We start from the raw sequence: 24,650 nt of genomic DNA on the forward strand, positions 1-24,650 counted from the left end.
TCTATTCAGGTCCTTGGCCCATTTTTAATTGGATTGTTTGTCTTCCTGGCGTTGAGTCATATGAGTTCTTTTTATATTTTGGAAATTAAATCCTTGTTCTATGTATCATTGGCAAATATGTCCTCCCATGGAGACAGTTTCCTTTTTATGGATGGTTTCTTTATCCATGTAGAAGCTTTTTAAAAAGATGTAGTCCCATTTCTTTATATTTTTCTTTATTAAAAATATATGGACCACTTTCTGAATCTGTGTGTCATCCTTGTGCAGGGGCCATCCTAGTTTCTTCTGTATCATTCCAATTTTAGTATGAAAGATCTTTCCAGAAAGTATCCAGCCATGTAATGTGAAAAATAGATATTTTTATTGGAGAAAATAGAAGATACAAGAATCATTGTACATAGGACAATGATGCCTCAGTCCCCGTCAAAGTAGGCACCTTGGGACCTCACACAGTTCTCTCAATCTCCAGCTGACCCTGAATCTCACTGATGGTCTGTAATCTCTTCACTTTCAAAGATGATTTTAGTTTTAGAAAAAGCCAGAAGTCACAAGCTGCCAAATCTGGGTTGTAGGGGACCGAATCACCTGGGTGATTTGATGTTTCACCAAAACACTCTTCATGAGATGTGATGCCTGAGCAGGGGTGTTGTCACGATGAACCTGCCAATCACCAGTTGCTCATATTTGCAGCCTTCTGGATCATTCAAATAGTTTCTGCAGAGGCATGTTCAAGCTTAGAGCAAAATTTGATGCATATCCATTGCTCTACTCAGTCATTTTGAATGTGAGGGCTACACAGTACACATGCTCACTCAACAGCCTCTACTGCCTCCACTGACTAGTACAATGAAGTCATCATCGTTCACACACATGCATTCCAGTCTATTCTCTTTGGTTGCCAGGTTACATTGAGGTTGCACAAACCATTCCTATTATATCAAGAATGGCTGGACTTTTTCTGAACAGACTTTGTGTGTGCCACCAAAGTGAGAACAGATTGGCATTTCTTGAAAAGCTGCACTGACTCCTTCAAGTCTATGCATCAGGAATTGGTGAAGAGTGTCCAAACACTTTCACCCTTTTTTTCCTGTATATTTTTGAAAACACTGTATACAAGTATTTTGTACAGACATAGATATAAAATTTCATTATAAGTGTGCAAATATATCAATTTTCGCAAACTAAGTACCTGCAGGCAACTAGTGCAAGAGCTGAGAATATTATTAGCTTTAGAAAGCAGCTTCTCGGTCCCTGCTGCAATCACTGTTAACTTTTCAAAAGTAACCAGAACAGTCTGAGCCTCTCTTAGATGGATGGGAACATCCTACAAGTTCATTTTTGAGCCTCCCTTAGATAACATTGGGTTTCCCTTTGGCTACTCCCAAACCAATCTGCCTGGGCCAGTCAATGCCAACCACAGTGGAAGCTCTGCCAGTGCTAAGAAACCCAGCTCTACATGAGCCAGGAAGCTCAGCAGCCATGCAGGGAGCCTGGTGCTCTGTCAGTGTGTGCTCCCTTGGTGCACCGAGCTCCCTTCCTCTATCTTTTTTTCCTTAACTTGTTTTTAGTAAATCTCTTCTCTTCCAAATCTGTTTCCTCTCCTCTTTTAATTTTTATCCTCTGGGGGAGCAAGAAGCCCTTCGCTGGTGTCACAACTACTATTGTGATTGCTAAGTCTATAGAAAATATTGCTTGTTTTAGAACTTAGGTGGAATAAGACAGTATTGTACACTTTTGTGACTTACTGTACTCAATTGTGTGTTCTGTTATAATTTGTTTATTCTCAATCTATACAGAATTTTATTTTATCAAAATACATCCAATTATTTATCCATTTTAGTATTGATGGGCATTTGGGTAGATCCAGTTTTTCTCTATCATGAATAGTGTGGCTATAACATTCTCTATATGTGTTTTGGTGAGCATATAAATGCAATTCTAATGGATTATAGGAAAAAAATGAAACTTCTGGTTCACAGACTGGCATACTGATTAAGAGGTTGTTTTCCAAAGTGATTGCTCCAATTTATAATCCTATGAGCAATATATGACCTGAACATCTTTGTATGTAGTTCATGGAAGAATCAGAAGCTGATGCACTAAGAACCTATACATGGGTGCATGTATATATGAATGCATAGACCTGTGTTTCCATTTCATTCTTTACCTATATTTATATACACATTTATAAATATATATATATATACACATTTTGTATAGGATCTGACCTTACCCTTGTGGCATGGAATCTGACTAAGCAGTTGCAGTTTACTGCTGTCTCAGCATGCAATGCTGAAGCTTGGTACTGTGGCTGTTCTGCAGCAGCTGGGGCCTCTGTCATGAAAGGAAACACACTCACTGGTCCCAACATTCACAGAGGTAGAAGAAGAATCTACTGCAAGGTAATTTGCAGGCCAGCACTGCTTAGTTATATCAAGGTGAGTCAACAGATTGGTGACTATATGTGTGGGCTGTGAAATGGCTATTGCTTCATATCCAACCCCCAAATCTCACTCAAGAATCCATCTTATGGCCCACCTTTTCCAGAAACAAACGGAAAATTGGATTCTGAGAGATGGGTTTCAGCATAGACTAGCAGACATATTACAAAGCTATAAAATTTGGTATTGTTGCCATTTTTATTTTAGCAATACTGAGCATATGATTATATCAAATTGTCATTTGTTCATTCTCTACATTCTGTTTTGTCTTTCTCACTTTGATATTTTTACATATTGGGAGTTCTTTTACATATTTGGGTTTCTATCTCACTCCCTTTAAAAAAATATATATGCCAGTTAATATCTCTCTCATTCTCTATACTGATTTCATACTTTAGGTGGTTTCTTTTGATTAATAGAAGTTTTTCATTTTAGCAATGTTTAATTATCAGTTTTTTTCTTTTACATTTAGCACATTTTCCCCCATTTAAGAACCCCATGCCTACTCAACAGCATTTGCCAAAAAATACCATTCTTTTTAGATTAACTTTTTTTACATTGTAATGTGGATTCAAGGTTCCTCCATGTCTTTTCATAGTTTAATAGCTCATTTCTTTTTAGCACTGAATGCTATGCCATTGTCTGAATGTAACAGTTCACTTATTCACCTACCAATGGACATCTTGGTTGCTTCCAAGTTTTGAAAGTCATGGATAAAGACACTATAAACATCTATGTTCAGATGATGATAACTTTTGAATTCACTTCAACAAATACCAGTGAACTCAGCTGCTGATTCATATAGTAAGAGTATGTTCAGTTTTGTACTATTGTTGGTGACATAATTAATAAAAAAAATTTTTACATGTTTCTTTCGGGTGTTAATATAATATTTTAATTCTAAAAAATCTTTGAAAAACCAACAAAATATGTGTCATCTTTCTCTGAATTCTGTGAACTTAAAGGTCCAAAATGAATAAAAACTCTACTCATTTTCAGTAGCATTAGGTAATGTTATACAGCGCAACTATGTGATATCAAAGTGCTATCCTGTGGGGGCAACTTTGATTGCAAGTCCCCCCAGCCGCCACGGATGAGAGTAATCATGACTGAGACATGATGTGATCTGCTTGGGGAGAGGAAGTGGCCAGTTTCTCAGGGGAAAAAGGCATTGAGCTCCTTCCTCCAGGGGCTTTTATTGGGTTGTAATACACAGGAATACAGGGCAACAAGGATCAAACAGTAAATAATATTTCAAAGAAATCTGAGGGCTTAGTATGAGTCAGAGTCTGTCAGGAACGGAGTTTTAGAGTTTCCTGCTCGAACCCTTAACATATGAATGAAAGCACTCTTAGCAGAGCAGATTTCACAGGTTTATCAGGAAGTCCTTGTGATGCCAGATTTTTCCCCCCAGACACGCTCTAGCAAGGCAAGGAGCTGCCCCTCTCCCCAACAGGTATTCAGGCTTAAGGGGATTAGAGCCAGGAAGCGCTTCTCCCAGAGAACACGGGGACTTGGGCTTTGACAAAGCGAGGGGGAGGGGGCGAGAGTCTATTGCTCTTTGTTGCAGCCCCCCCACTCCCCAAGTCCTTCCATGAAGGCCTCCCAAGTGGTCGAGTCTGGCTTAGGTGTCCCCCCACTGTGAGGGGTCTTATCCCGTCATTGACTTCCGACCAAGCTTTGGGGGCAGGGAGAGGAAACTGAGGCAGCATTTGCTACCAGAAACAGGCTTTGTGTCCTGTGGCTCATATTCCAAAGGTTGTCCCTCGCCTTTAGCCACAAGAGGTCAAGATACAATTCCTAGAACCAGACAGAGTGGTCTGCAACACTATCCCTCTTTAGAAAGGCAGAGAAACCAATTGCTACAGGTGATATCATTCAAGGATCACTTTATAGATTGAAAGAATAACCAGATTTTTTAAACAAGAATTTAAATGCATTATTAAAAATTTCAGACAGGATTCAATGGCCACAGAAAACTCACAGATGCCAACGTGACAATATTTTTGAATCTGTGAATTTTTTATTTCATTCTGAGAAGGATACAATATAGTAGCAATTAAAACATGATATGCAAACCTGACAAAGTCTACCTCGTGGCAATCTTCAAAAAGGCTGGACAGGTTTGGTTTTAATTTACTCCCTTCTGTAGCGTCAGGGCAGACATTCTTTATCTCCACGATCAGGAATTACCTACATCTGTGTAGGACACCCAGACTCTGCCGTAGTGACGGGAGTTTCTTACGTTCTCCTATTCCCCCAAGTGCAGGATTGCCACCTGAATGGACCCAAGGGAAGATGAGAGAAAGGTCTGGGGGGTGCTTCTATTTTTCCCTCTGCACATCTGTGTTGTTTAAACCATGTTTACTTATTCTGAGCCTATAATACGTTACCTGCCTATACAAATCCTTAAAAAGTTGAGAACACATGAGGCATAGAGGGTGTTATACAAACTCAGAGAAATTTAAACCACAACATCTACGCCAAGGAGTACAGAAGTTCTGGTATCATCAGAGGCTACATTTCAAGATGGAGTTCTGCTGCAAGGTGGGGCGAGAGGGGCACCAAGCCTGAGGCTCTTGCTGAGTTGCTTAGGCTCTATCTTATAGGTGACAGAGAGCAATTTCTGGATCCTAGGAAAAGGGCAGCGAGTGACACAAACAAGTTTACACTTTCAAATTTCGTAAACCAGGTAATTATTAGGAGCTGTTAGAGAAGATGCTGAAATGGAGGATGCATAGAGGGATTAGGAATTGAGATGAGAAAGTTACTGAAATAGTCCAGGCTGTACATTATTAGGACCTGAGCATGGCAATGAGTGTAAATAGAGATGAGCACAGTGCTGAATGTGTTGGATGTGTTTTTTAAGTTAAACTTATCGGGGTGACATTGGTTCATAGGATGGATGTATTTTTGAAGTCTGTGTAACCAACGATATGTTGAGCAGTTTGTCTCAAGTGAAAAGTGGAGTTCAAGATTAGAAATCAAGATCTAAGCATGCTCTGGCTCCCAGGTAGTCATTAAAGTCATTTGTAGAGTAAATGCAGTTCCCCTAGGAGAGCAGTAGAGAAAGAAGAGCAGTGAAATCAGGCCAGAACCCTTGGAGGTACCAATTAATTGTGCTGAGCTGAGGACACGGTACCGTTTGAAATGGAACATGAGAGAGCAAAGAGAAAGGACACCAGGGAATGGAAGTATCACAAAAACAAGCAATTAACAATATACAAAATAACATTCCAGAAATAATTGGAAAATTAATAAGTTTGTAAAAATTCCTGTTAGGCAGTTAGAGTATTAGTCACCTGATATATCATGATTTTATATATATTTTTGGGTCCACCAGTACCTCAATAAGTTTCCACCAGAGAGCTACGTTTGAACAGAATCACTGGGTAAGAGGAATATACACTGCTATATGACTATGCACACTTTGTTTGAACAAGTGTGTGTGATCTGACTGCTGCCTAAATATGTTAGAATGAGTAAGCGTATGGATTCTCTACCTGGTTTAACCAAAGTGTGCACTATCCCAGAGGCTGATGTTTAGAATTAACAAGACAAATTCATTAAATTTCATTAGGTCAACCTGCATGAGATACTTTGCATAATTAATTTTGATTTTGAAGTGTCCCAAGAGGAAACAATATTTTTGTGTTTTTGTGTAGAACTTCCAGGAGAAAAGAAAGGAAAATAATAAAAAACAGGTTTCAATATTTAAAAAGTGACCCAATGTAATTTGTCATGATATTTTACATATAAGGACTTGTTTTATTAAAAGTTTTAAAAATCTACAAGACGGAAGGCTTTTCAGGAACATGTATAAAGGACACATGGACAAAACCAAAGGGGGTAGGAGGTGGGGATGGTTGGGGTCAGGGGAATAGTGGGGGGGAAATGGAGACAACTGTACTTGAACAACAATAAAAATGTAGTTTAAATATAAATAAAGAAATAAAATATTAAAGCTAAAAATACAATGGCATTGCTGTGTTTAACATAAACATATGTCGAGCAAAACATTGATCAAAATGATTTTCCTACACCCATCAGTAGTGTATGAAACGTTCCACATCAATGGGGCAACTCGTTAACACTTGGTGTCGTCAGAACTTTTAATTTTAGTCACTTTGGTGGCTGTGTAGTGGTATCTTAATGCAATTTCCAACTTGCAATTCCCTGAACTAATACTGTTGAGTGATGTTTTATTTACTTATTACATTGAATATCCTAGTTTGTAAAGAATGTGTTTAGTATTTTGTTCATTTAAAAAAATTACGTTGCTTGTATTTAGCTTATTGGGCTGTAAACGTTTTTTTTTTAAGATTTTATTTATTTATCTTTAGAGGGAAAGGGAAGGAGAGAAATATCAATGTATGGTTGCCTCCCGTGAGTCTCCTGCTGGGAACTGGCCTGCAACCCAGACATGTGCCCTGACTGGGAATCGAACCCCAATCGTGTGGTTTGCAGGCTCGCACTCAATCCACTGAGCTACATCAGCCAGGGCTGTAAAAGTTTTTTGATGTATTCTGAATATGAGTCCTTTGCCAAATATATGCATTGCAAATGAAAAAAAATTATAAAAATCTATCCAAATTATTCAGAAAAACATTCCTTTCAAGTTGTGCTTTGCCTTCGGATGATCGTTATATCTATTTCCTAGTCAGAAACTATACAAAAATTTTACTATGTTAAATACATTGGGTCAAATACTATGTCAAATAAACATATGACCTGCAATATCTTTGTTGGAGTGAAGATCTCACAGTGTAAGAGTTAATTTTGCAAAAGCATCCATCTCATTTTGACTCGGAAGTTCAAATAAGAACGAGGACACTGCACTGAGATATCCCACACTGTGTAGCTGGGATCACACATACGTTCTTTCACATGTCACCGTCCTTGATGTGAAGATGTATCGCATAACTGGTATATTTTTTCTTTTGTTTTTTTCCTGGTATAAAACACCGGTGGTTCAGGAAATTCATAGATTAAATAAATGGACTGTTAGTAAGGCATCCCCCGCTCTAAGTTTATGGTCCATGGTTATAAAATTGTTCTATGATATTCTATAATACCTTATTTTTTTAACTGTACAAAATGCACAAAAATATAATGAAACTAACAAGCAAGTCATTAACTAATTTAAAGTATACCCTTATATAATGATGTTCCAAGTCAAGAAATATGTAATTGCTACCCCCAAAACTTTTGTGAGCCCCTTTTCTTAGAGAGGAAAGAATTACCTTGACTCCCATAAAATTCTCTTCCTTGCTTTTTCAAGAAATTATTACCATGTATGTCTTCTGGAAAATATAGCTTAGTTTTATCTTTTTTGAGTCATTACAAAATTTAATAATACTAAATGTATGGTTTTGACTTGCTTCTTCTGTTCAATGTCATGTTTGTGAGATTAAAACTTCTCCAGTGTATAAGACAAATATTTAAAAAAATGAGTTGTTACCCTAATATCCCATGACCTTGAAATGCTCTAATGTGTATTTCCACAGGAAGAATGACACATTCATCAGAAATATAACATTAGATACATTACTAATAACTAATCCTCAATTAAAGTTTTGCCAATTGTCCAAAACTGCTTTTTAATAACAAAAGAATCTAGCTTAGACTTACATGTTACATTTTGATGTCAAGTGTTTAGTTTTCTTCAGTGTAGAAGGCTTTTCTGATGACCCCTCATACTTCTGTTCAGGTTATACACCTCTGTCAGAAATAGCACAGAAGCAGTGCCACATTCTCATTGCATCTGTCAGGGGGTGTGCAATTTTCACTTGTTCCATTTCTGAGATCTGATTCGGTCACTTCAGTAAATTGGTGTCTGACGGGTTTCTTCACTGTAAAATTATCTTCTCCCCCTCCTTTTTTAAATTAATAAGTATTTTGTGGGGAAGTGCTTTCAAACTATGCATTTTATTTGTTTCTTTTGAAACAGTTAAAGGTTCATATCAGTATGTACTCATGGATTCTTGTTTCATTCAACAGGTTATAATTCATTACTATTATTATATATTTTATATTCCAATTGTTCTAATTTTCTGGTGGTTCCTGTTCAAGCTGATCTGTGTGTCTTTTTCTCACATTCCCATTTTTTTTGACATCCTCCCTCCTTTTTGGCTTAGAGATTTTAGCTTTCACTCCCAATGCCTCAAACCTAGAATCTATCTAATAAAAAAAAGTTTATTTTTATATTATTATTTATTAAGTATTNTTCTTCACTGTAAAATTATCTTCTCCCCCTCCTTTTTTAAATTAATAAGTATTTTGTGGGGAAGTGCTTTCAAACTATGCATTTTATTTGTTTCTTTTGAAACAGTTAAAGGTTCATATCAGTATGTACTCATGGATTCTTGTTTCATTCAACAGGTTATAATTCATTACTATTATTATATATTTTATATTCCAATTGTTCTAATTTTCTGGTGGTTCCTGTTCAAGCTGATCTGTGTGTCTTTTTCTCACATTCCCATTTTTTTGACATCCTCCCTCCTTTTTGGCTTAGAGATTTTAGCTTTCACTCCCAATGCCTCAAACCTAGAATCAACCACTTCTCCATGGAACCAATATGTAAGCACCAGCTGTGTTCATGGTCCAAGGCCCTCACAGTAGACAGAAGGAGAGAACCATGCTTACATGACAAACATGTGTCCACATACAAATCACTAACTAGCTAGTGAACACAGATATGGGAGCACTGTACAGTTCACGCTAGCTTTGTTCCTTTTTATATGTATAATCTCCTTTCATACGGTAACCAACTGGCTCCCATATCCTTCCCCCCTTCCCTCTCAGCTCCCTTAACTCCGGCACCCTGCACCAGATGACCATTGGAGGAACGCTCTCTTAAACTTGCTCAGGCTCTGATGATCCACAGCAGACTGAGCTTTCTTGCCAGGATCGTGCAGTTATTTCTCATCTACCTCACACAGTTCCCTCTCATATAATCTCACATTAATAGTGTACAATCTTTGCAATTAATGTATCGCTATCGATGTCATTAAATTCCATATTTCATTAAGCTTTTCCTAGTTTTCTTCTAATGTCCTTTTTCTGTCACAGATGCAGTACCAGACACAACCTTACATTAACAGGAATGAATCCTTTAGCTCCTCTTGATTTGAGTTTCAACACTTCCTTGTTCTTGATGACCTAGAAAATTTTGAGTATTAATTGTCTTAACACTGGCCAGGTATTTTGTAAATTATTCATAAATTGTGAATTTTCTGATTGCTTTTTTGATTAAACTGTAGTTATACATTCTGGAGAAGAAGACCACAAAGGTGAACTGCCATTTTCACTGTGGCATATTAAGGACACATACTACCAACACGACTTACCAATATTCATATTGACCTTGATCGCCTGACCAAGGCTGTGGCTGCTAGATTTCTCCACTGTAAACTCTGACCTACATTGCAAGTGTTTTTTCTTGCTGTTGAGGTTCTTTTTGCATATTTTAGATGTAATTCCTTCATCAGATATGTGCTCAAAATATTTTCTCCGCATTTCTGGCTCTTCTTTTGTTTCTCTCAACAATGTCTTTCAGAGAGCAGAGGTTTTTATTTTGATTAAAATCCAAGTTATCAATGTTTCCTTTCATGGACCATACTTGTATCTGGAGACTCATCGTCAAACTGAAGGTCACGTAGATTTTCTCTTATGTTTTCCTTTAGAAGATTTATAATGTTGTGTCTTCTATTTATATTTATGAACCCTTTAGAGATATTTTTAAGAATAAGGTTTGTATTTATTATTTTCTGCACATGAAGTAGAGAGACAACTTCCAAGTTATTTAAATATGGGAGATGATGTGTAAAATGTGCCCCAAGATACATTTTTAAGTAGAAAACAAACAAGAGAAAATAGTGGGTTCTGTATACATGATTAGCAGGGGTAAATGAGATCACACACATACATACACACATGTGGTTTTGAACACTGGTACATTTCTTCTCGGAAAAAAACGGGTAAATTATTTTTGTTTTCTAAATAATAGAAGTTGTTGGTGTTATATACAAGGTGGGGTAAAAGTAGGTTTACAGTTATGAGTGTGTAAAATGCAAAGTTTATTTTTATATTATTATTTATTAAGTATTATATTGTTTTTCATATGAACAATTATAAACCCAATTTAACCACACCTTGTATACTATAGTGAAATGATAAAAATTTGATAGATGGTCCTAAATGGATTAAGTGCTCTCTCTCTGTAAATGAAATAATTGGAAGATTGGCATATTTACAGGTACAGAAATATGATGGAATGGTCCATATATCTTACTAAATTTGGAATGAATAATTTTTAGAAGTTTTTAGAATAAGTTCAAATGTTATTGATAAGACTATTTCATAAGGATCACATTTGTTTAAATTAGCAAAGAAAACATTATTTTTTTTTTACAATATTAAAAGTAATTATTTTTATGGCCTAGTATATCTAAATTTTATTTTTCAGTGAGGCTGCATGTGCCTCAATCAATCAATCTAGACACCAAAACTGATTGATTTCTATGGTTTCTTTTATGAACTTTTGGGCTAACACCAATATTTTTTAAATTATTTTATCCACAAGAAGAAACATCAGTTTATTATGCTTGTTCAAGCGCAAATCGTAGTTTGGAGTCCAAGTTTCAAGCCCTGGAAGTTGACGTGGAAACCACCATTTGGGGTGTTTTAGATAACACATCTCCTTTCCTATGTCATCCTGCTCAGATGAGGCAGCCTTACAATCTAGAGTAAAGGCTTAGGTATAGTGGACAATTTAATAACACTAAGCAACACACATGTCTCTGCATCCCGTTGACAACACACATAATATTTATGTATCATCTTTGTAATACTTACAATTGTCAGACAATTTATCAGAGTTATGATAAAAACTGATCACCATTTGAGTAGCTATGGTGATGAATACAAAGCCAAGAAACAGAAACTTCTATAAAAACATTTTCAACTTTTGTTTATACAAGAAGACAGCATGTTGTTTTTGCATGTTTTAGTATATTATATAGTGTCCACAGAAGAGAACAAATCATATATTTTTAGAAAACTCCCCCAAACATAGTTGGCCTGTCTTTTTTCAAAGTCACATCAGCAGAGCCTATGCTACCATGTACAGCTGAAAGCTATTTTACTGTGACCTGGGTAGGCATGAAGAAAATCCAGTAACAACTTTTCTGACACAAGACCCTTTCTCTGAGAATGGCTGTTGTAAAGTCAGACTCTAACTAACCCCAATTTATCTAATCCTTGCAGATCTCATTGTTTGATCTCAACTACTGGGTTTGGGGGGAAACTGACAGATATAATTTAATTTGGCAAACATGTATAGAGTAACAACTTTTTGACTGGTACGATCATAAGCACTAAATCTACAGCACTGAGTGTGGTAGGATCTAACTCTACATTCCAATAAATGATATATTGGTATTTTGAACAAAGTATTTTGAAAGCACAAAAAATGGTAACAGTCATTCTTTCAAATTCTTCAGTGAGTTCACATTTGAGCTGCACCTTAAAGGATAAGTAGAGTTTTGGTTCATCACACACAAAAAAGAATAGAGTGATAGAGTTCTACCTTAACAGAAATTTTTTAGTTTTATTTTTTTATTTTTAGAGAGAGGGGAAGAAAAGGAGAGAGGGAGAGAAACACCAATATGCGATTGCCTCTTACATGCCCTATACTGGGTGGGGACAGGGCCTGCAACCCAGGCATGGGCCCCAACTGGAAATTGAACTGGCAGCCCTTTGATTGACAGGCATGTGCTCAATCCACTGAGCTACACCAGTCACGGCTTTAATAATCACTTTTGATACCCTTCTATTCTCTCAGTCCAGGGCTTGTCACCACCATTTAGAACACTGATTTAATATTAAATATAAGCCGGGAAATCATTAAAGCCCTAGAGGAGAACATTGGTAGGAAAATCTCAGATATTCCACGCAGCAAGATTTTTACTGATACGTCCCCTGGACCAAGGGACATAAAGGAAAGAATAAACAAATGGGATCCCATCAAAATTAAAAGCTTCTGCATGGCTAAGGAAAACAGTATCAATATAAAAAGAGAAGCAACAGTTTGGGAAAACATATTTGCCAATGATACCTCAGACAAAGGTTTAATCTCCAAAATATACAAAGAACTCACTTGACTCCACTCAGAGAAGACGAGCAACCCAATTAAAAAGTGGGCAAAGGACTTGAACAGACATTTCTCCAAGGAGGACATACAGAGAATCCAGAGACACATGAAAAGATGCTCGATATTGCTAGCTATCAGAGAGATGCAAATTAAAACCACAATGAGATACCACTTAACACCAGTCAGAATGGCTATCATAAACAAAAAAACAAACAAGTGCTGGAGAGGGTGTGGGGAAAAGGGGACCCTAGTTCACTGTTGATGGGATTGCACACTGGTACAACCACTATGGAAAACAGTATGGAATTTTCTAAGAAAACTAAAAATGAACGTGCCTTTTGACCCAGCAATTCCACTCTTGGGAGTATATCCTAAGAACCCTGAAACACCAATCCAAAAGAACTGATGCACCCCAATGTTCATAGCAGCACAATTCACAATAGCCAAGAGTTGGAAGCAACCTAGATGCCCATTGGTAAATGACTGGATCAAAAAGCTGTGGTACATTTACACAATGGAATTCTATGCTGCAGAAAGGAAGAAGGAACTACTACCCTTGCAACATCATGGATGGAACTGGAAAGCATTATGCTGAGCGAAATAAGCCAGGTGGTGAAAGACAAATACCATATGATATCACTGTTAACAGGAATCTAAACAAAACAAACAAACAAGCAAAATATGACCAATGACACTCAAATATGGAACAGGCTGACAGGGTCCAGAGGGAAGAGGGGAGAGAATCATAGGGGAAAAGGGGAAGGACTCACATGAACAAGTATAAAGGACACATGGACAATAACTAAGGGTTGGGGGTGAAACTGGGAGGGAGGTGGGGAGCACTGGGCAGGGGGCAGGCAGGGCTGGGAATATAAGACAGAAAACTATACTTGAACAAGAATAAATAAAAATAAAATAAAATAAAATAAATAATAAATAGTAAGCAGCCCTCTGGTTTTGAATACTTCCAATTCAGTATTTGTCTTGCTGCAAGGTTGAAAATGAGCCATTACCAGAAAGGGGTAATTTTTTATAACAGGCCAGATTTGTATTTTATTTTAGCAATATTTTATACATGTTTATTTCACCAGGTATATTGTTGGGGCTTATAAAAAACATTAGAGAGTGTGCCTTTTGCTTCATTTATGTTGTTATACAGCATAAGTTGTTCAGGGCTTGATTGCTGACTGATTATTAATTCCAAACAGGTAATATACCGTCTTTTCAAAGGAAGAAGCTCAACCCTTTTGTTTTGCTTTCAGAAGATGTCCTAAGAAAGATGGTTATCACTCCTGAATTCTGCACCTACACAAAGACCATAATTTGAATACAACATTCCTCTTCCTTCCCTTCTTTTCCCAGCTAAAGACTAAAATTCTCATAATTAGTTATTTAGACTGGATTCAATTTTTAGTACTTGAAAGTTTTAGTATATTTAATTGCTTGAGTTGTACATAGAAAGAGTCTCAGACTTTGAAGGAGCACAGAGTTTTTCTAACAAAGGTTCTACTGCTCACCAATGCTTTTGGGCAAGTCACTGAGCATTTCCGTAACAGGCCATGTATCTTATGGAACCGTCAATCAATACTAAATAAATTTCTAATAAGGGTGGAACAATGGCATAAGATAAGGAATTACTCTTTTATTTCTGCTTGTACAAAACAGACTTTGAAACAAAAGTTAACATAGGGGAAGATTTGTTCTGCTCACTCCACATTATAAGATTTATTCTAAACTATTTCCAGTTGTAAAACAATTAATTATGATTTACATTTGAGCTTAAAGTCAACTGTTTTTAATAGAGATTACTCTTACTTTTTAAAAATTATTGACACTAAGCTTATATTATTCAGTCATTTTTATCTCATTTGCTAGGATTCATTCCAATATATTGAGAAGGTTAAATTTATATTGATATCACCTGAAAGCAACATTACACATACTTGAATATTTTTAAATATTTTTAAGCTATCCTTGTAGACTTCTCTGATTAATTATATTTATTGACATAATATTCTTAAGATAACTTGCCAAATTTAAGGAAGAAAAAAAAATAAAGAAAAACAAACAGGAAAAAGATCTGAAAAAAAGTATGAGATGAAAAATAGTAATAGAGGAACCAGTATTTTGATCCACAAATTTTTAAATGAGCTATTATCAATGTTGATCTAATACTTAAAATGTTGCTGTGGAAATAGGCAAATACAGACAAAAACATTAATCAGATATTTATTATTCTATGTGAAAAGTGGCCCCAACCTAATTCTACCTTAGTTGGTACTGATGACTCTTTTATCGAATGCATAGATCTCTAAAATAACATACCTCAAAATACTGTCTAATTTATGACTGATACTACTCAAATGGCTCTCTCTTGGCTCTACATAGCTTTAGTGTGATTGGTATTTTTTATTTTATCGTCTAAAATACATAGAGGACTATCACCCCCAACAGAGATCCCCTTAGCAATAAACCAAAGAAACATTCAAAGAGTGTATAAAATTAAACCAGACAGAATCTTGCTTCTTCTTCCAGGAAACAAAAGATAAAAATGTGACCATTGGTTAAAAGAAAAAAAAAAAGGGCATGTGTGATAGTCACGTAGTTTGCCTCAAAAATATTAGATTCATTTTATGGGAGACTTTTTATTTGGTGGAGTATGTGTGAATGCCAAATAAAGACAGATAAGTAAGTACCAATATTCGATACCCTTTCTCAGGTAAGGTCACTACACCTGTCAAGGGAAGGCAATAAAGTTTTGGAATCCATGCTTATTTATAAGTACTTACAGCTCTTTACTAAGTCAGGTCAGTTTCCATGGAAACGAGAATTATCTGGTGAAGTCTGACCTTTCCTTTGCATTCTTCAGTTTTGACAGCTATGTGAACACTGTATTAGAAAGCACATACAAACCAAGGAACCTTAGAAAAGATATACAAAGTAGAAGTAATTGAAAATGCTAAGCTTTAAAAATGCAAATGCTTTTATAAGAAAGTATCTCCCATCATGCAATAAATATTTATTAATAACTTAAATGTATAAGCAAACTTAGGCTGGGTACTTCACATATTTTATATTACTGTAATAACCTAATTATTAAAACTTTTTAAAGTATGTATTATTATCTTGTTTTTCAGTGCAAAGGGATCAAGAATGTGAAGTGATTTCCCCAAGTCACACATCAAGTGTTTACATGTAAGGCTTATATCCTGGGGATTCTAAAGTACACGTTCTTTTAATTTCAACCTTTAAAATTATGAACAAATAAAGTAATATCCAGTAGTAGAGAAAATTTAACTGAAATACTAGAAATCATATTATAAGTTTATTTATTATAAGATTTGATAAATTATGGCCATATCTCTATCCCACTTTAGCACCTGAAAAGGTTATTTTTAAAGTGTTTTTATTTGGTTACATTTTTGTAAAAACAAAAAGCAACTCTGGCTTTAGCATTGTGGTAGCAGGTGAAAGAAAATGATTTATTAAAAGATGCTAGGTTAGAATTTTACAAAGGAAAACCTCAGCAAGCAGGTATATAATTATGACAATTGTCAATAGAGCTTCCTATTAAAAAAACAAAACACTATTAAGTGAAACTGAAGACAAATCATAATGCTATTTCAGAAAAAGGTATTTAATTCAAATTTCATTTCTAAATAAAAATGTCTAAATTTCAGTTTTAAAAATCTAGAGAGACAACTCATAAAATGGAGGAGGAGGGGATTCAAAAGAAGCTCTCTAATGAATAATTTAACTGAAAAAATTATGAAAAGCAATAATGTACAGTACCTGGAAATAACCTTAAGAACATACACAGCAAATGGAGGAACATTTGTACAATTGTCTAAATCTCAGTGAGAATATCAAGAGCCCATGGTATCTGAGCCACAGCCAACCTGCTCCCACTCCCCCATCTTCTGCCCATCCTGAACTACACCTGATGGAAAGGACTTTACCACTCTAATAGAGGAAGGTGCAACCAAAAACATGACTTCTCTCTCTTCCCTTGCATCCCACTCCATGGTTTGGTTTCAAACTGTGGAAAGAAAAGGAGGGGAGCAGGGGGCTTATCAAATTTCTCATCCCACCTTAGCCTCAACTTGTACAAATTCTATTCTAAGTAGATACGGTTGAGAGGAACAGAGCACCCCTGCCCCAACCAGCTCTTACAGTGTAGAAGCAATTAGACCAAGATGTGGAGAAGAACTGAAAGCATTTCCAAGTCATGCAGAAATCAGGCAACATTGGGCAGAAGTCTCAATAGCATTAGGAATTTAAGCACAACTTCTGACCAATAACTGGATGAACAATAAGCTACTCAGACATAGGGTGCTATGAACTGAGTATTTGCATCCCCCCAAACTCCCTATGTTAAAGCTCCAACAGCCAATGTGGCTATATTGGGAGATACGGTCTTTATGGAGGTAATTAAGAGTAAATGAGGTCATAAGGGTGGGGCTCTGATCCAATAGGATCAATGACCTTAAAAGAGATGCCAGATAGTTTTCTCTCTTCCTCTCTCTCTTTTTCTCTTTCTACCTCTTTTTCCCCATTTTACCGCCTCTCTCTGTCATGTGAGGACATAGTGAGAAGGCGACTCTCTGAAAGCCAGGAAATGTGCCCTCACCAGAAGTTGACCTTGATCTGGAGCTTCTACCCTCTAGAACTATAAGAAAATAAATACCCACTGGTTAAGCTACCCAGTCTAGGTAATTTGTTACAGCAGCCTGAGCAGACAAATACATAGAGGCAACTCTTACAAAATAGGGCTTAACATAAGATTTCACCCACCCCTGACAGCCTGGGAGATTGTATGTGTGGTCAAGGTGATGCCTTCCCAGGGGTGGTTACAGAGAAAAAAAATTCTCGGCTCCTTTTTGGCTAAATGTGACAAAAACAGGAACTCCTTTACCTGTGACTGCAACTGCCAGCCATAAACACCTCCAATAATAAAGATGAAAAATCTAGCCCCGGCTGGATGTCTTAATATATTGGAGTGTCATCCTGTTCACCAGATGGCTGCAGGTTCAATTCCTGGTCAGAGCACATACTACGTTGTGAGTTTGATCCCTAGTCAAGGATTGTATGGAAGGCAAATGGTTGACGTTTCTCTCTCACATCAATGTTTCTCTCTCTCCGCAACCGTTCTTCTTCTTTCTCTAAAACTAAGCATATTCTCAGGTGAGTATTAAAAAAATTGACTGGCTAAGAGGTTTTCATCATTTTAAATCTCTCTCTATATATATACACACACATACATATATATACACACACGCATTTATAGCATTTCTTGTTTAAAGTCTATTTTCCTTGCATTAGTATACTAGCATATGTAATCCAGATCTAAGGTTGCTTTTTGTACAATCTCTTTGTTTAAACACTACCTTTGAGTAATAAATGGCTTATGTGGATACAGGCANGATTGTATGGAAGGCAAATGGTTGACGTTTCTCTCTCACATCAATGTTTCTCTCTCTCTGCAACCGTTCTTCTTCTTTCTCTAAAATCTAAGCATATTCTCAGGTGAGTATTAAAAAAATTGACTGGCTAAGAGGTTTTCATCATTTTAAATCTCTCTCTCTATATATACACACACATACATATATATACACACACGCATTTAGAGCATTTCTTGTTTAAAGTCTATTTTCCTTGCATTAGTATACTAGCATATATAATCCAGATCTAAGGTTGCTTTTTGTACAATCTCTTTGTTTAAACACTACCTTTGAGTAATAAATGGCTTATGTGGATACAGGCACAACCCCTAGGGAGCCAAACATGACCTCTGAGTAATAAATGGTCTCTTCTGATCCATGAGCAACCCTTAGGTAGCCAGGATAAAATATGAAAACATCAAAAAATATCTGAGCAGGAACATAAAAGGTCACAAGTCATACTCAAGGGGAAACAGATTTCACAGAATCAGTTCAGCTCTGTCACCAAGCAAATAAATAAATGACCAATCAATAAATAACAACCTGCCTCAAGTGAACGGGTCAGAATCTTGTGTTACCACAATATATCTCTACAATGTCCCATTTTCAAGAAAAATATGCTAAGATGCAAAAAGCCTCAGGAAATTGTGATCACACCGAATGATTTTTAAAAAGTAGACAATAGGAAGTGCTTTTGAAGTAGCAATTAGCAGACAGACTTCAAAGTAGCCACTACAAACATATTTAAATAACTAAAAGAGACCATGTCTAAAGAATTGAAGGAAGATATGGTGACAATGTTTTATGAGATAGAAAATATCAATAAAGAGATAAAAATATTTTTAAAAAGAACCAAATGGAAATTCTTTAGTTAAAAAGTACAGCAACCAAGATGAAACATTCATTATATGGCTTCAACATCAGATTTGAGTCACCAAAAAAAAAGAAAAGAATCAGACTAACATACGATAGATCAGAAAAGTTCAGGCAATAATAAGAACAGAGAGACAAAAGAATGACAGAAAAATTAACAGCAGCTGAGAAATATAAGCTACCAATGAGCATACTCTCTATAAAAAGGAATAAAATAGTTAAATTTTATCTCAAAATTTTTAAATATTTTAATATTTACACCTTCAACATTATAATTGTTAATGTAGATGCTAAATTAACTAAAAGGGGCAAAATTAGACATATGAAAGAAATAGAACAACTTCCTTGGTTTTCACAAAGTAGAAGTTTTATCAAAGAGAATGTTTAGATTTTGATGTAACATGTTTTGAAATATAATAAAATGTTTCATGTACAGCAAAACAGAAAGGGGCTTTGTTGTGTGTGTTCCGACTGCAATCTTGTTTCCTCCAAGCTCTTTAGAGGAAGGCAGAGAGGTAATGTCACTTCACACTCTAAATGAGGTGGAATTATGTAAGCTAATGCAGTATGATTCCTCTTGTTTTAAAAAAATGCATGATCACGTTTGGGGGAAATCCTCTTAGGATACAAAGTTCCTCACTGCCCCAGCTCCATGTCAAAAATAGAAAGAACAGCAAATACCAGCCCTCCAGGTAATTCTAATAATAAACTAATAAACAGTACCAGAATTTTGATCAGTGTTTAATTTTAACCTTAAGAATAACTTAAGATCCTGAAATGCCACGTTCCTCTGCTGGAAATAAGTACAGGCTACTAAGACACAGTTCTTGTCTGTGGCTTTTTTTTAACTTAACCAAATTTACTTTCTAGACTGTTTGAAATTGTAGGCAAAGTAGAGCCTTGAAGTCTGGAAATAAACGAAAATGCTCTGTAGCTTAAACCACCACTCCTTGAACTGGTCTGATACAATGTTTAGAGGCCTCACTGGGAAGGAGGTATGGCTTCTAAGAAGGAGGTATTTGCCCAGCTGTAGTTATGCACGCCCTTATAGCAATATCACTGGTTTTGTCTCCATTCTGGAAATAATTTACCATTATTGTTAACTCTCGTTAAGGAAAAGAATAAAATGATGTACTTACACAACAGCGGTATGGAAAGAAAGTGAGTTTTAATAACCAAAGCCTGAGCTTGAATCCTGGTTCTGCCCCTTGTAAACTGATTCATCTTAGGGCAATTTAATTAATCTTTTTCAAGACCATTTTTCTTATGTGTGAAATGTAAATAATGAAGTGGATAACATTACTGAGAAAATAAAAATAAGCAGTGCATCGGTCAGTATTTTAAAATACAGTTGACGTCTGTTTGCATGGAGCAGAATGCTCTGCAGACATAATTTGGAAGAAACGTTTAAGTAGTAATCTTGACGAATTGCTGAAAGCAGGTGCCCGTTACAGGGGGGCTTGCACAGGAGTTTCTCACTCTCAACAGAAAGCATCAGTGACTGTAGACAGTTGGGTTTATTTCTGGGTTCTCTATTCTGTTCTATTGGTCTATGTGCCTGTTTTTATGCCAGTACCAGGCTGTTTTGATTACAGTGGCCTTGTAATACAGTTTGATATCAGGTATTGTGATCCCTCCTACTTTGTTCTTCTTTCTTAACATTGCAGCTGCTATTCGGGATCTTTTATGGTTCCATATAAATTTTTGAAGTGTTTGTTCTATGTCTGTAAAATATGCCATTGGTACTTTAATAGGTATTGCATCGAATCTGTAAATTGCTTTGGGTAGTATGGACATTTTGATNTATGCACCCCAATGTTCATAGCAGCACAATTTACAATAGCCAAGAGTTGGAAGCAACCTAGGTGCCCGTCAGTAAATGAATGGATCAAAAAACTATGGTACATATACACAATGGAATTTTATGCTGCAGAAAGAAAGAAGGAGCTCCTACCTTTTGCAACAACATGGATGGAACTGGAAAGCATTATGCTGAGTGAAATAAGCCAGGTGTTGAAGGACAAATACCATATGATCTCACCTCTAACAGGAAGCTAAACAACAAAACAAACAAGCAAGCAAAATATAACCAAAGACACTGAAATAGAGAACAGGCTGACAGTGACCAGAGGGGAGAGGGGAGGGAATTTCAGGGGAAATAGGGGAGGGATTTAGAGGAACCTATATAAAGGATACATGGACAACAACTGAGAAGGGTGGAAATGGGAGGGAGGGGGGAGGGTGGGAGGATGGGATGGGATGGGAGTAATAGAAAACTGTACTTGAAAAATAATTAAATAAAAAAATGGAAAAAAAAAGAAAGCATCAGTGAAACCAAACCTGGTTCTTTGAAAAATCAATAAATTTGAAAGACTTTCAGCCATGTTAATAAGGGCAAAAAGGGAGAAAACACAACTTGCTAATATCAGAAATTAAAGAGGGGTCATCACTACTGATCCCATAACATTAAAGAATAATAAAAAAATGTATGAGCAACTCCATAGCCACAAATTTGATAGTTTAGAAGAAAGGGACCAATTCTTTGAAAGACACAAACTGCAAAACACTCATAAAAAGGTAAGGAGGTAATCTACATAGAACTACATGTATTAAAGAAATTGTTCTATTAATAACTTTCCAAGAAAGGAAACGACAGGCCTAAATGATTTCACTGGTCGATTCTACTAAATATCTAAAGAAGACATGAAACCATTCCCTTGTCCAGAAACAAGAATGAGTTTGGTATCTAGATTTCATTGTTTATTTGTGCAAAACAATAGAAAAGAGAGTACATTTAGGAAAGGATCCAAGTTTCCTGGAGAAGTCATGCATCACCACATTTTGATTAAATTTTGGTTTCTTCACACTTTTCAACATGGAAATATTATATATTTCAAATAATGTGGGCAAAAGAGAAGAAAATATGTTAGGTCAACAGGAGCAAAAGCTGCTAACTCAGATGCTATGGCTGAAACCAGAGGGCAGTGAAATGATGGTGTAGAGTTTAGTGGGAGAATGTGAAGCTGCAGTTAGTAGTAAAGGAAGAAGGACAGGTTCAGGATTGAGTAAAATGCTCTGAAGCTGGTTCTCAAGCAGGGAAAGAGCATTAGCAGTTATGCTGTTAAGCTTGAGTGTCCTGCTGAAGTAATGATATAAATAATCACTAATTGTTGAGTAGTATAAAAGAGTAACAGTAACCCATGAACTGATTTTGCATGAAACTAATACACTTTCAAAAATACAACTAAGAGGCAAGGTACTATGACAATGAAAATTTGCAGAAGGAACAGGTGTTATAAAATGTCATGTATATTCCACTGTGTTTAGCAAAATTATCAGTCATTAGAAGCCTAGTTGAAAGGATTCAGACCACCAAGGCTGGTATGGTTATGCTTCCTGTCAGTGCTGGATAACCAGAACTCACAAAACTATTTTACTACTTGTATAAACCATTTCACATCTTTTTACCCTAAGCATTTTATTTGGGACCTGGAATGCTGGGAAACATACCATAAGAGAGTGGCTGCCTGATCGCCAGCTCTCTACCCAACTCCAATGCTGAAAAGGAAGAGATTTTAAGAGTAAAGTGCTACATCACCAATAATGGGACATACCGACACCATTTGCCTCTGATATGATGCTCTGAGAACACCACAACACCCCAGTGGCCAGTGACAGTCCTTCCGAAAATATTTAACTCGATTCTAATTATATCAATAGAATAACTCAAAACTGAGTAAAAATACTACAAAATATCTGCCTTCCACTGTTTTCAAATTGTTAAGGTCGAGAAGATTAGAAAAATCTGAAATACAATTCCATATTAAAGAAGACTAAACAAGTATGACAACCGTATAAATTCTGCAGTAAGAGCTTGACTCTTTTTATTTTAAATCACAGATAAGCCTTTTTATTTGTCACTATTAAATGTCTAAATTTTAAACAGAGTCTTGGACTGTAGCTCATATCCATCAGCTAGATTCTTTAATTAGGAAAAAATACTTATACAAGATGTCAATGAAACAATTGATGCCATTGGAATAGGGAATGTGGATTATATTATGGCAATATACCGATGCAAAAATTTCCTAATTTTCACCAATTTACTAAAGTCATGTCACAGAATTTCTTCTGTCCATAATATTTAGTGGCAAAGAAGTATCTCCCATTTTTCTCAATTGTTTGGAAAAAATTCAAGCTATCTCTGTATCTCTCTATCTCTATGCATATAAGTAAATGGTGCAAAATGTTAATGAATTATAAACATAATAAGTGCTCATGGGAGTTCTTTCTATTATCCCTTATTTTTTCTGTTGAAATTATATGAAAATAAAAAGGTAAAAAAATAACTTAAACAGTATATATTTTAGCAATCTTGAGAACAATATGGTAAAAACAGCACCACTTTTTAATAATTTACTTCATGGTTTTTTAAATAAGATCTCTTCATAGAAAAGAGGGAAAAAATTAGAAAGTGTTAAAATGTAGCTTAATTTTTGTTAACAGTGAAAGCCCAGTCAGAAGTGTTTATATATTTTTGAGCCTTACAATTATTTAATTTTATTTCTTGTCTACACTGAATAATGTGCATATGTCAATATAAAGCAAAAATTTTAACTTTCATTGTCTCTTTCACTGTTTTATATTTACTTTCACATTCTTTCATTGCACTTACCCACTGATTTTTTGTCAATTAACGTCTTTATTATTCATTTACTTCTTTATAATTCACCATTAATGAATAAAAATATGAATTTCAGTAAACCATTGAATTTAATTTCTAGAAGTTTTTGGGTTAGATTGGGTTTTGATTTCAACCTGATATCATTGGCCTTAATTATCTCTCAATAATCTTGTCTGTTTGTGATCAAACACTTATATGTTCATACGGCTATGTATTTTAAGATAGGTGAAAACCCTCCTATTAAAATGTCAGACACTCAGGTCCTGTCTTTTCAAATTTTTATAAAAATTGTACAAGTAATTTTAATAATTTAGTTAACTTAGTTATTTGAACTAAACTCCCTTTAATCAGAAGCTGATTTCAGGCCATTTCTGGTATCTGTTTTATTATGTTTATTATGATTGATACAGTCATTGAAATTTTCATACGTACATCATATATCGATTCCTTGGGATAAGTATTAAGTCAAATAAGCTGCATATTATATATATGATTGTCTCCAAACTGTCTGCAGCAGACATATGTCAAACTGGAAGCAATCAATCCTCGGCATGTCTGCCAATCTGAGAGTTGAAAAGCAATCTTACTGGTATTTAATATACATTTGTTTGACTATTATGAAGTTTTACTTTTTGAAATATTTTCTGTTCCTGTATAATTACCATCATGTTCCTTACCTGTTTGCGAATTGAATTCTTTTTCAATTGGGTTGCTTATTTTGACCACTATCATGTATTCTGGATTTTTCAGACCTGACTCTCTATCCTACAATCATTGACAGGTTGTTTAATTTCTCTGAGACTAAGTATTCTTATCTGTAAAATGCTAACAACTGGATAATATACCTCTTTAGCATGTCACGAATAGGAGAATATCTATAGAGAATTATTACACAGTACAGAACATATCCTGGAGCATATTAAGTACTTCATGAATAAGAGAGAGAAACCATCAATGTGTAATAAACACATCAGCCTATTATGAAAACATTGAATTTCCTGTAAGGATTCACTTATTAGAAGTTTTCTAAAGAAAGTAAGAGATATTTCGTTTAC

The 24,650-nt window shown here is 35.7% G+C and overlaps 1 long non-coding RNA gene and 1 pseudogene across 1 annotated transcript; one reads left to right on the forward strand and one right to left on the reverse strand.

The window, feature by feature from the left end:
• Positions 1-222: 222 nt before the first annotated feature.
• Positions 223-320, reverse strand: LOC118986015 (uncharacterized; annotated as a pseudogene).
• Positions 321-866: 546 nt separating this feature from the next.
• LOC118985886 (uncharacterized) lies at positions 867-16,892 on the forward strand. Its single transcript, XR_005066220.1, has 3 exons — positions 867-975; positions 4,658-4,665; positions 16,880-16,892. It is a non-coding gene; the product is annotated as an uncharacterized LOC118985886 (long non-coding RNA).
• The last annotated feature ends 7,758 nt before the right edge of the window (positions 16,893-24,650 follow it).

The sequence above is a fragment of the Sturnira hondurensis genome, unplaced genomic scaffold, assembly GCF_014824575.4.
Source record: "Sturnira hondurensis isolate 20B ecotype Veracruz unplaced genomic scaffold, ASM1482457v3 Scaffold0004136, whole genome shotgun sequence".
Classification (NCBI taxonomy): domain Eukaryota; kingdom Metazoa; phylum Chordata; class Mammalia; order Chiroptera; family Phyllostomidae; genus Sturnira; species Sturnira hondurensis.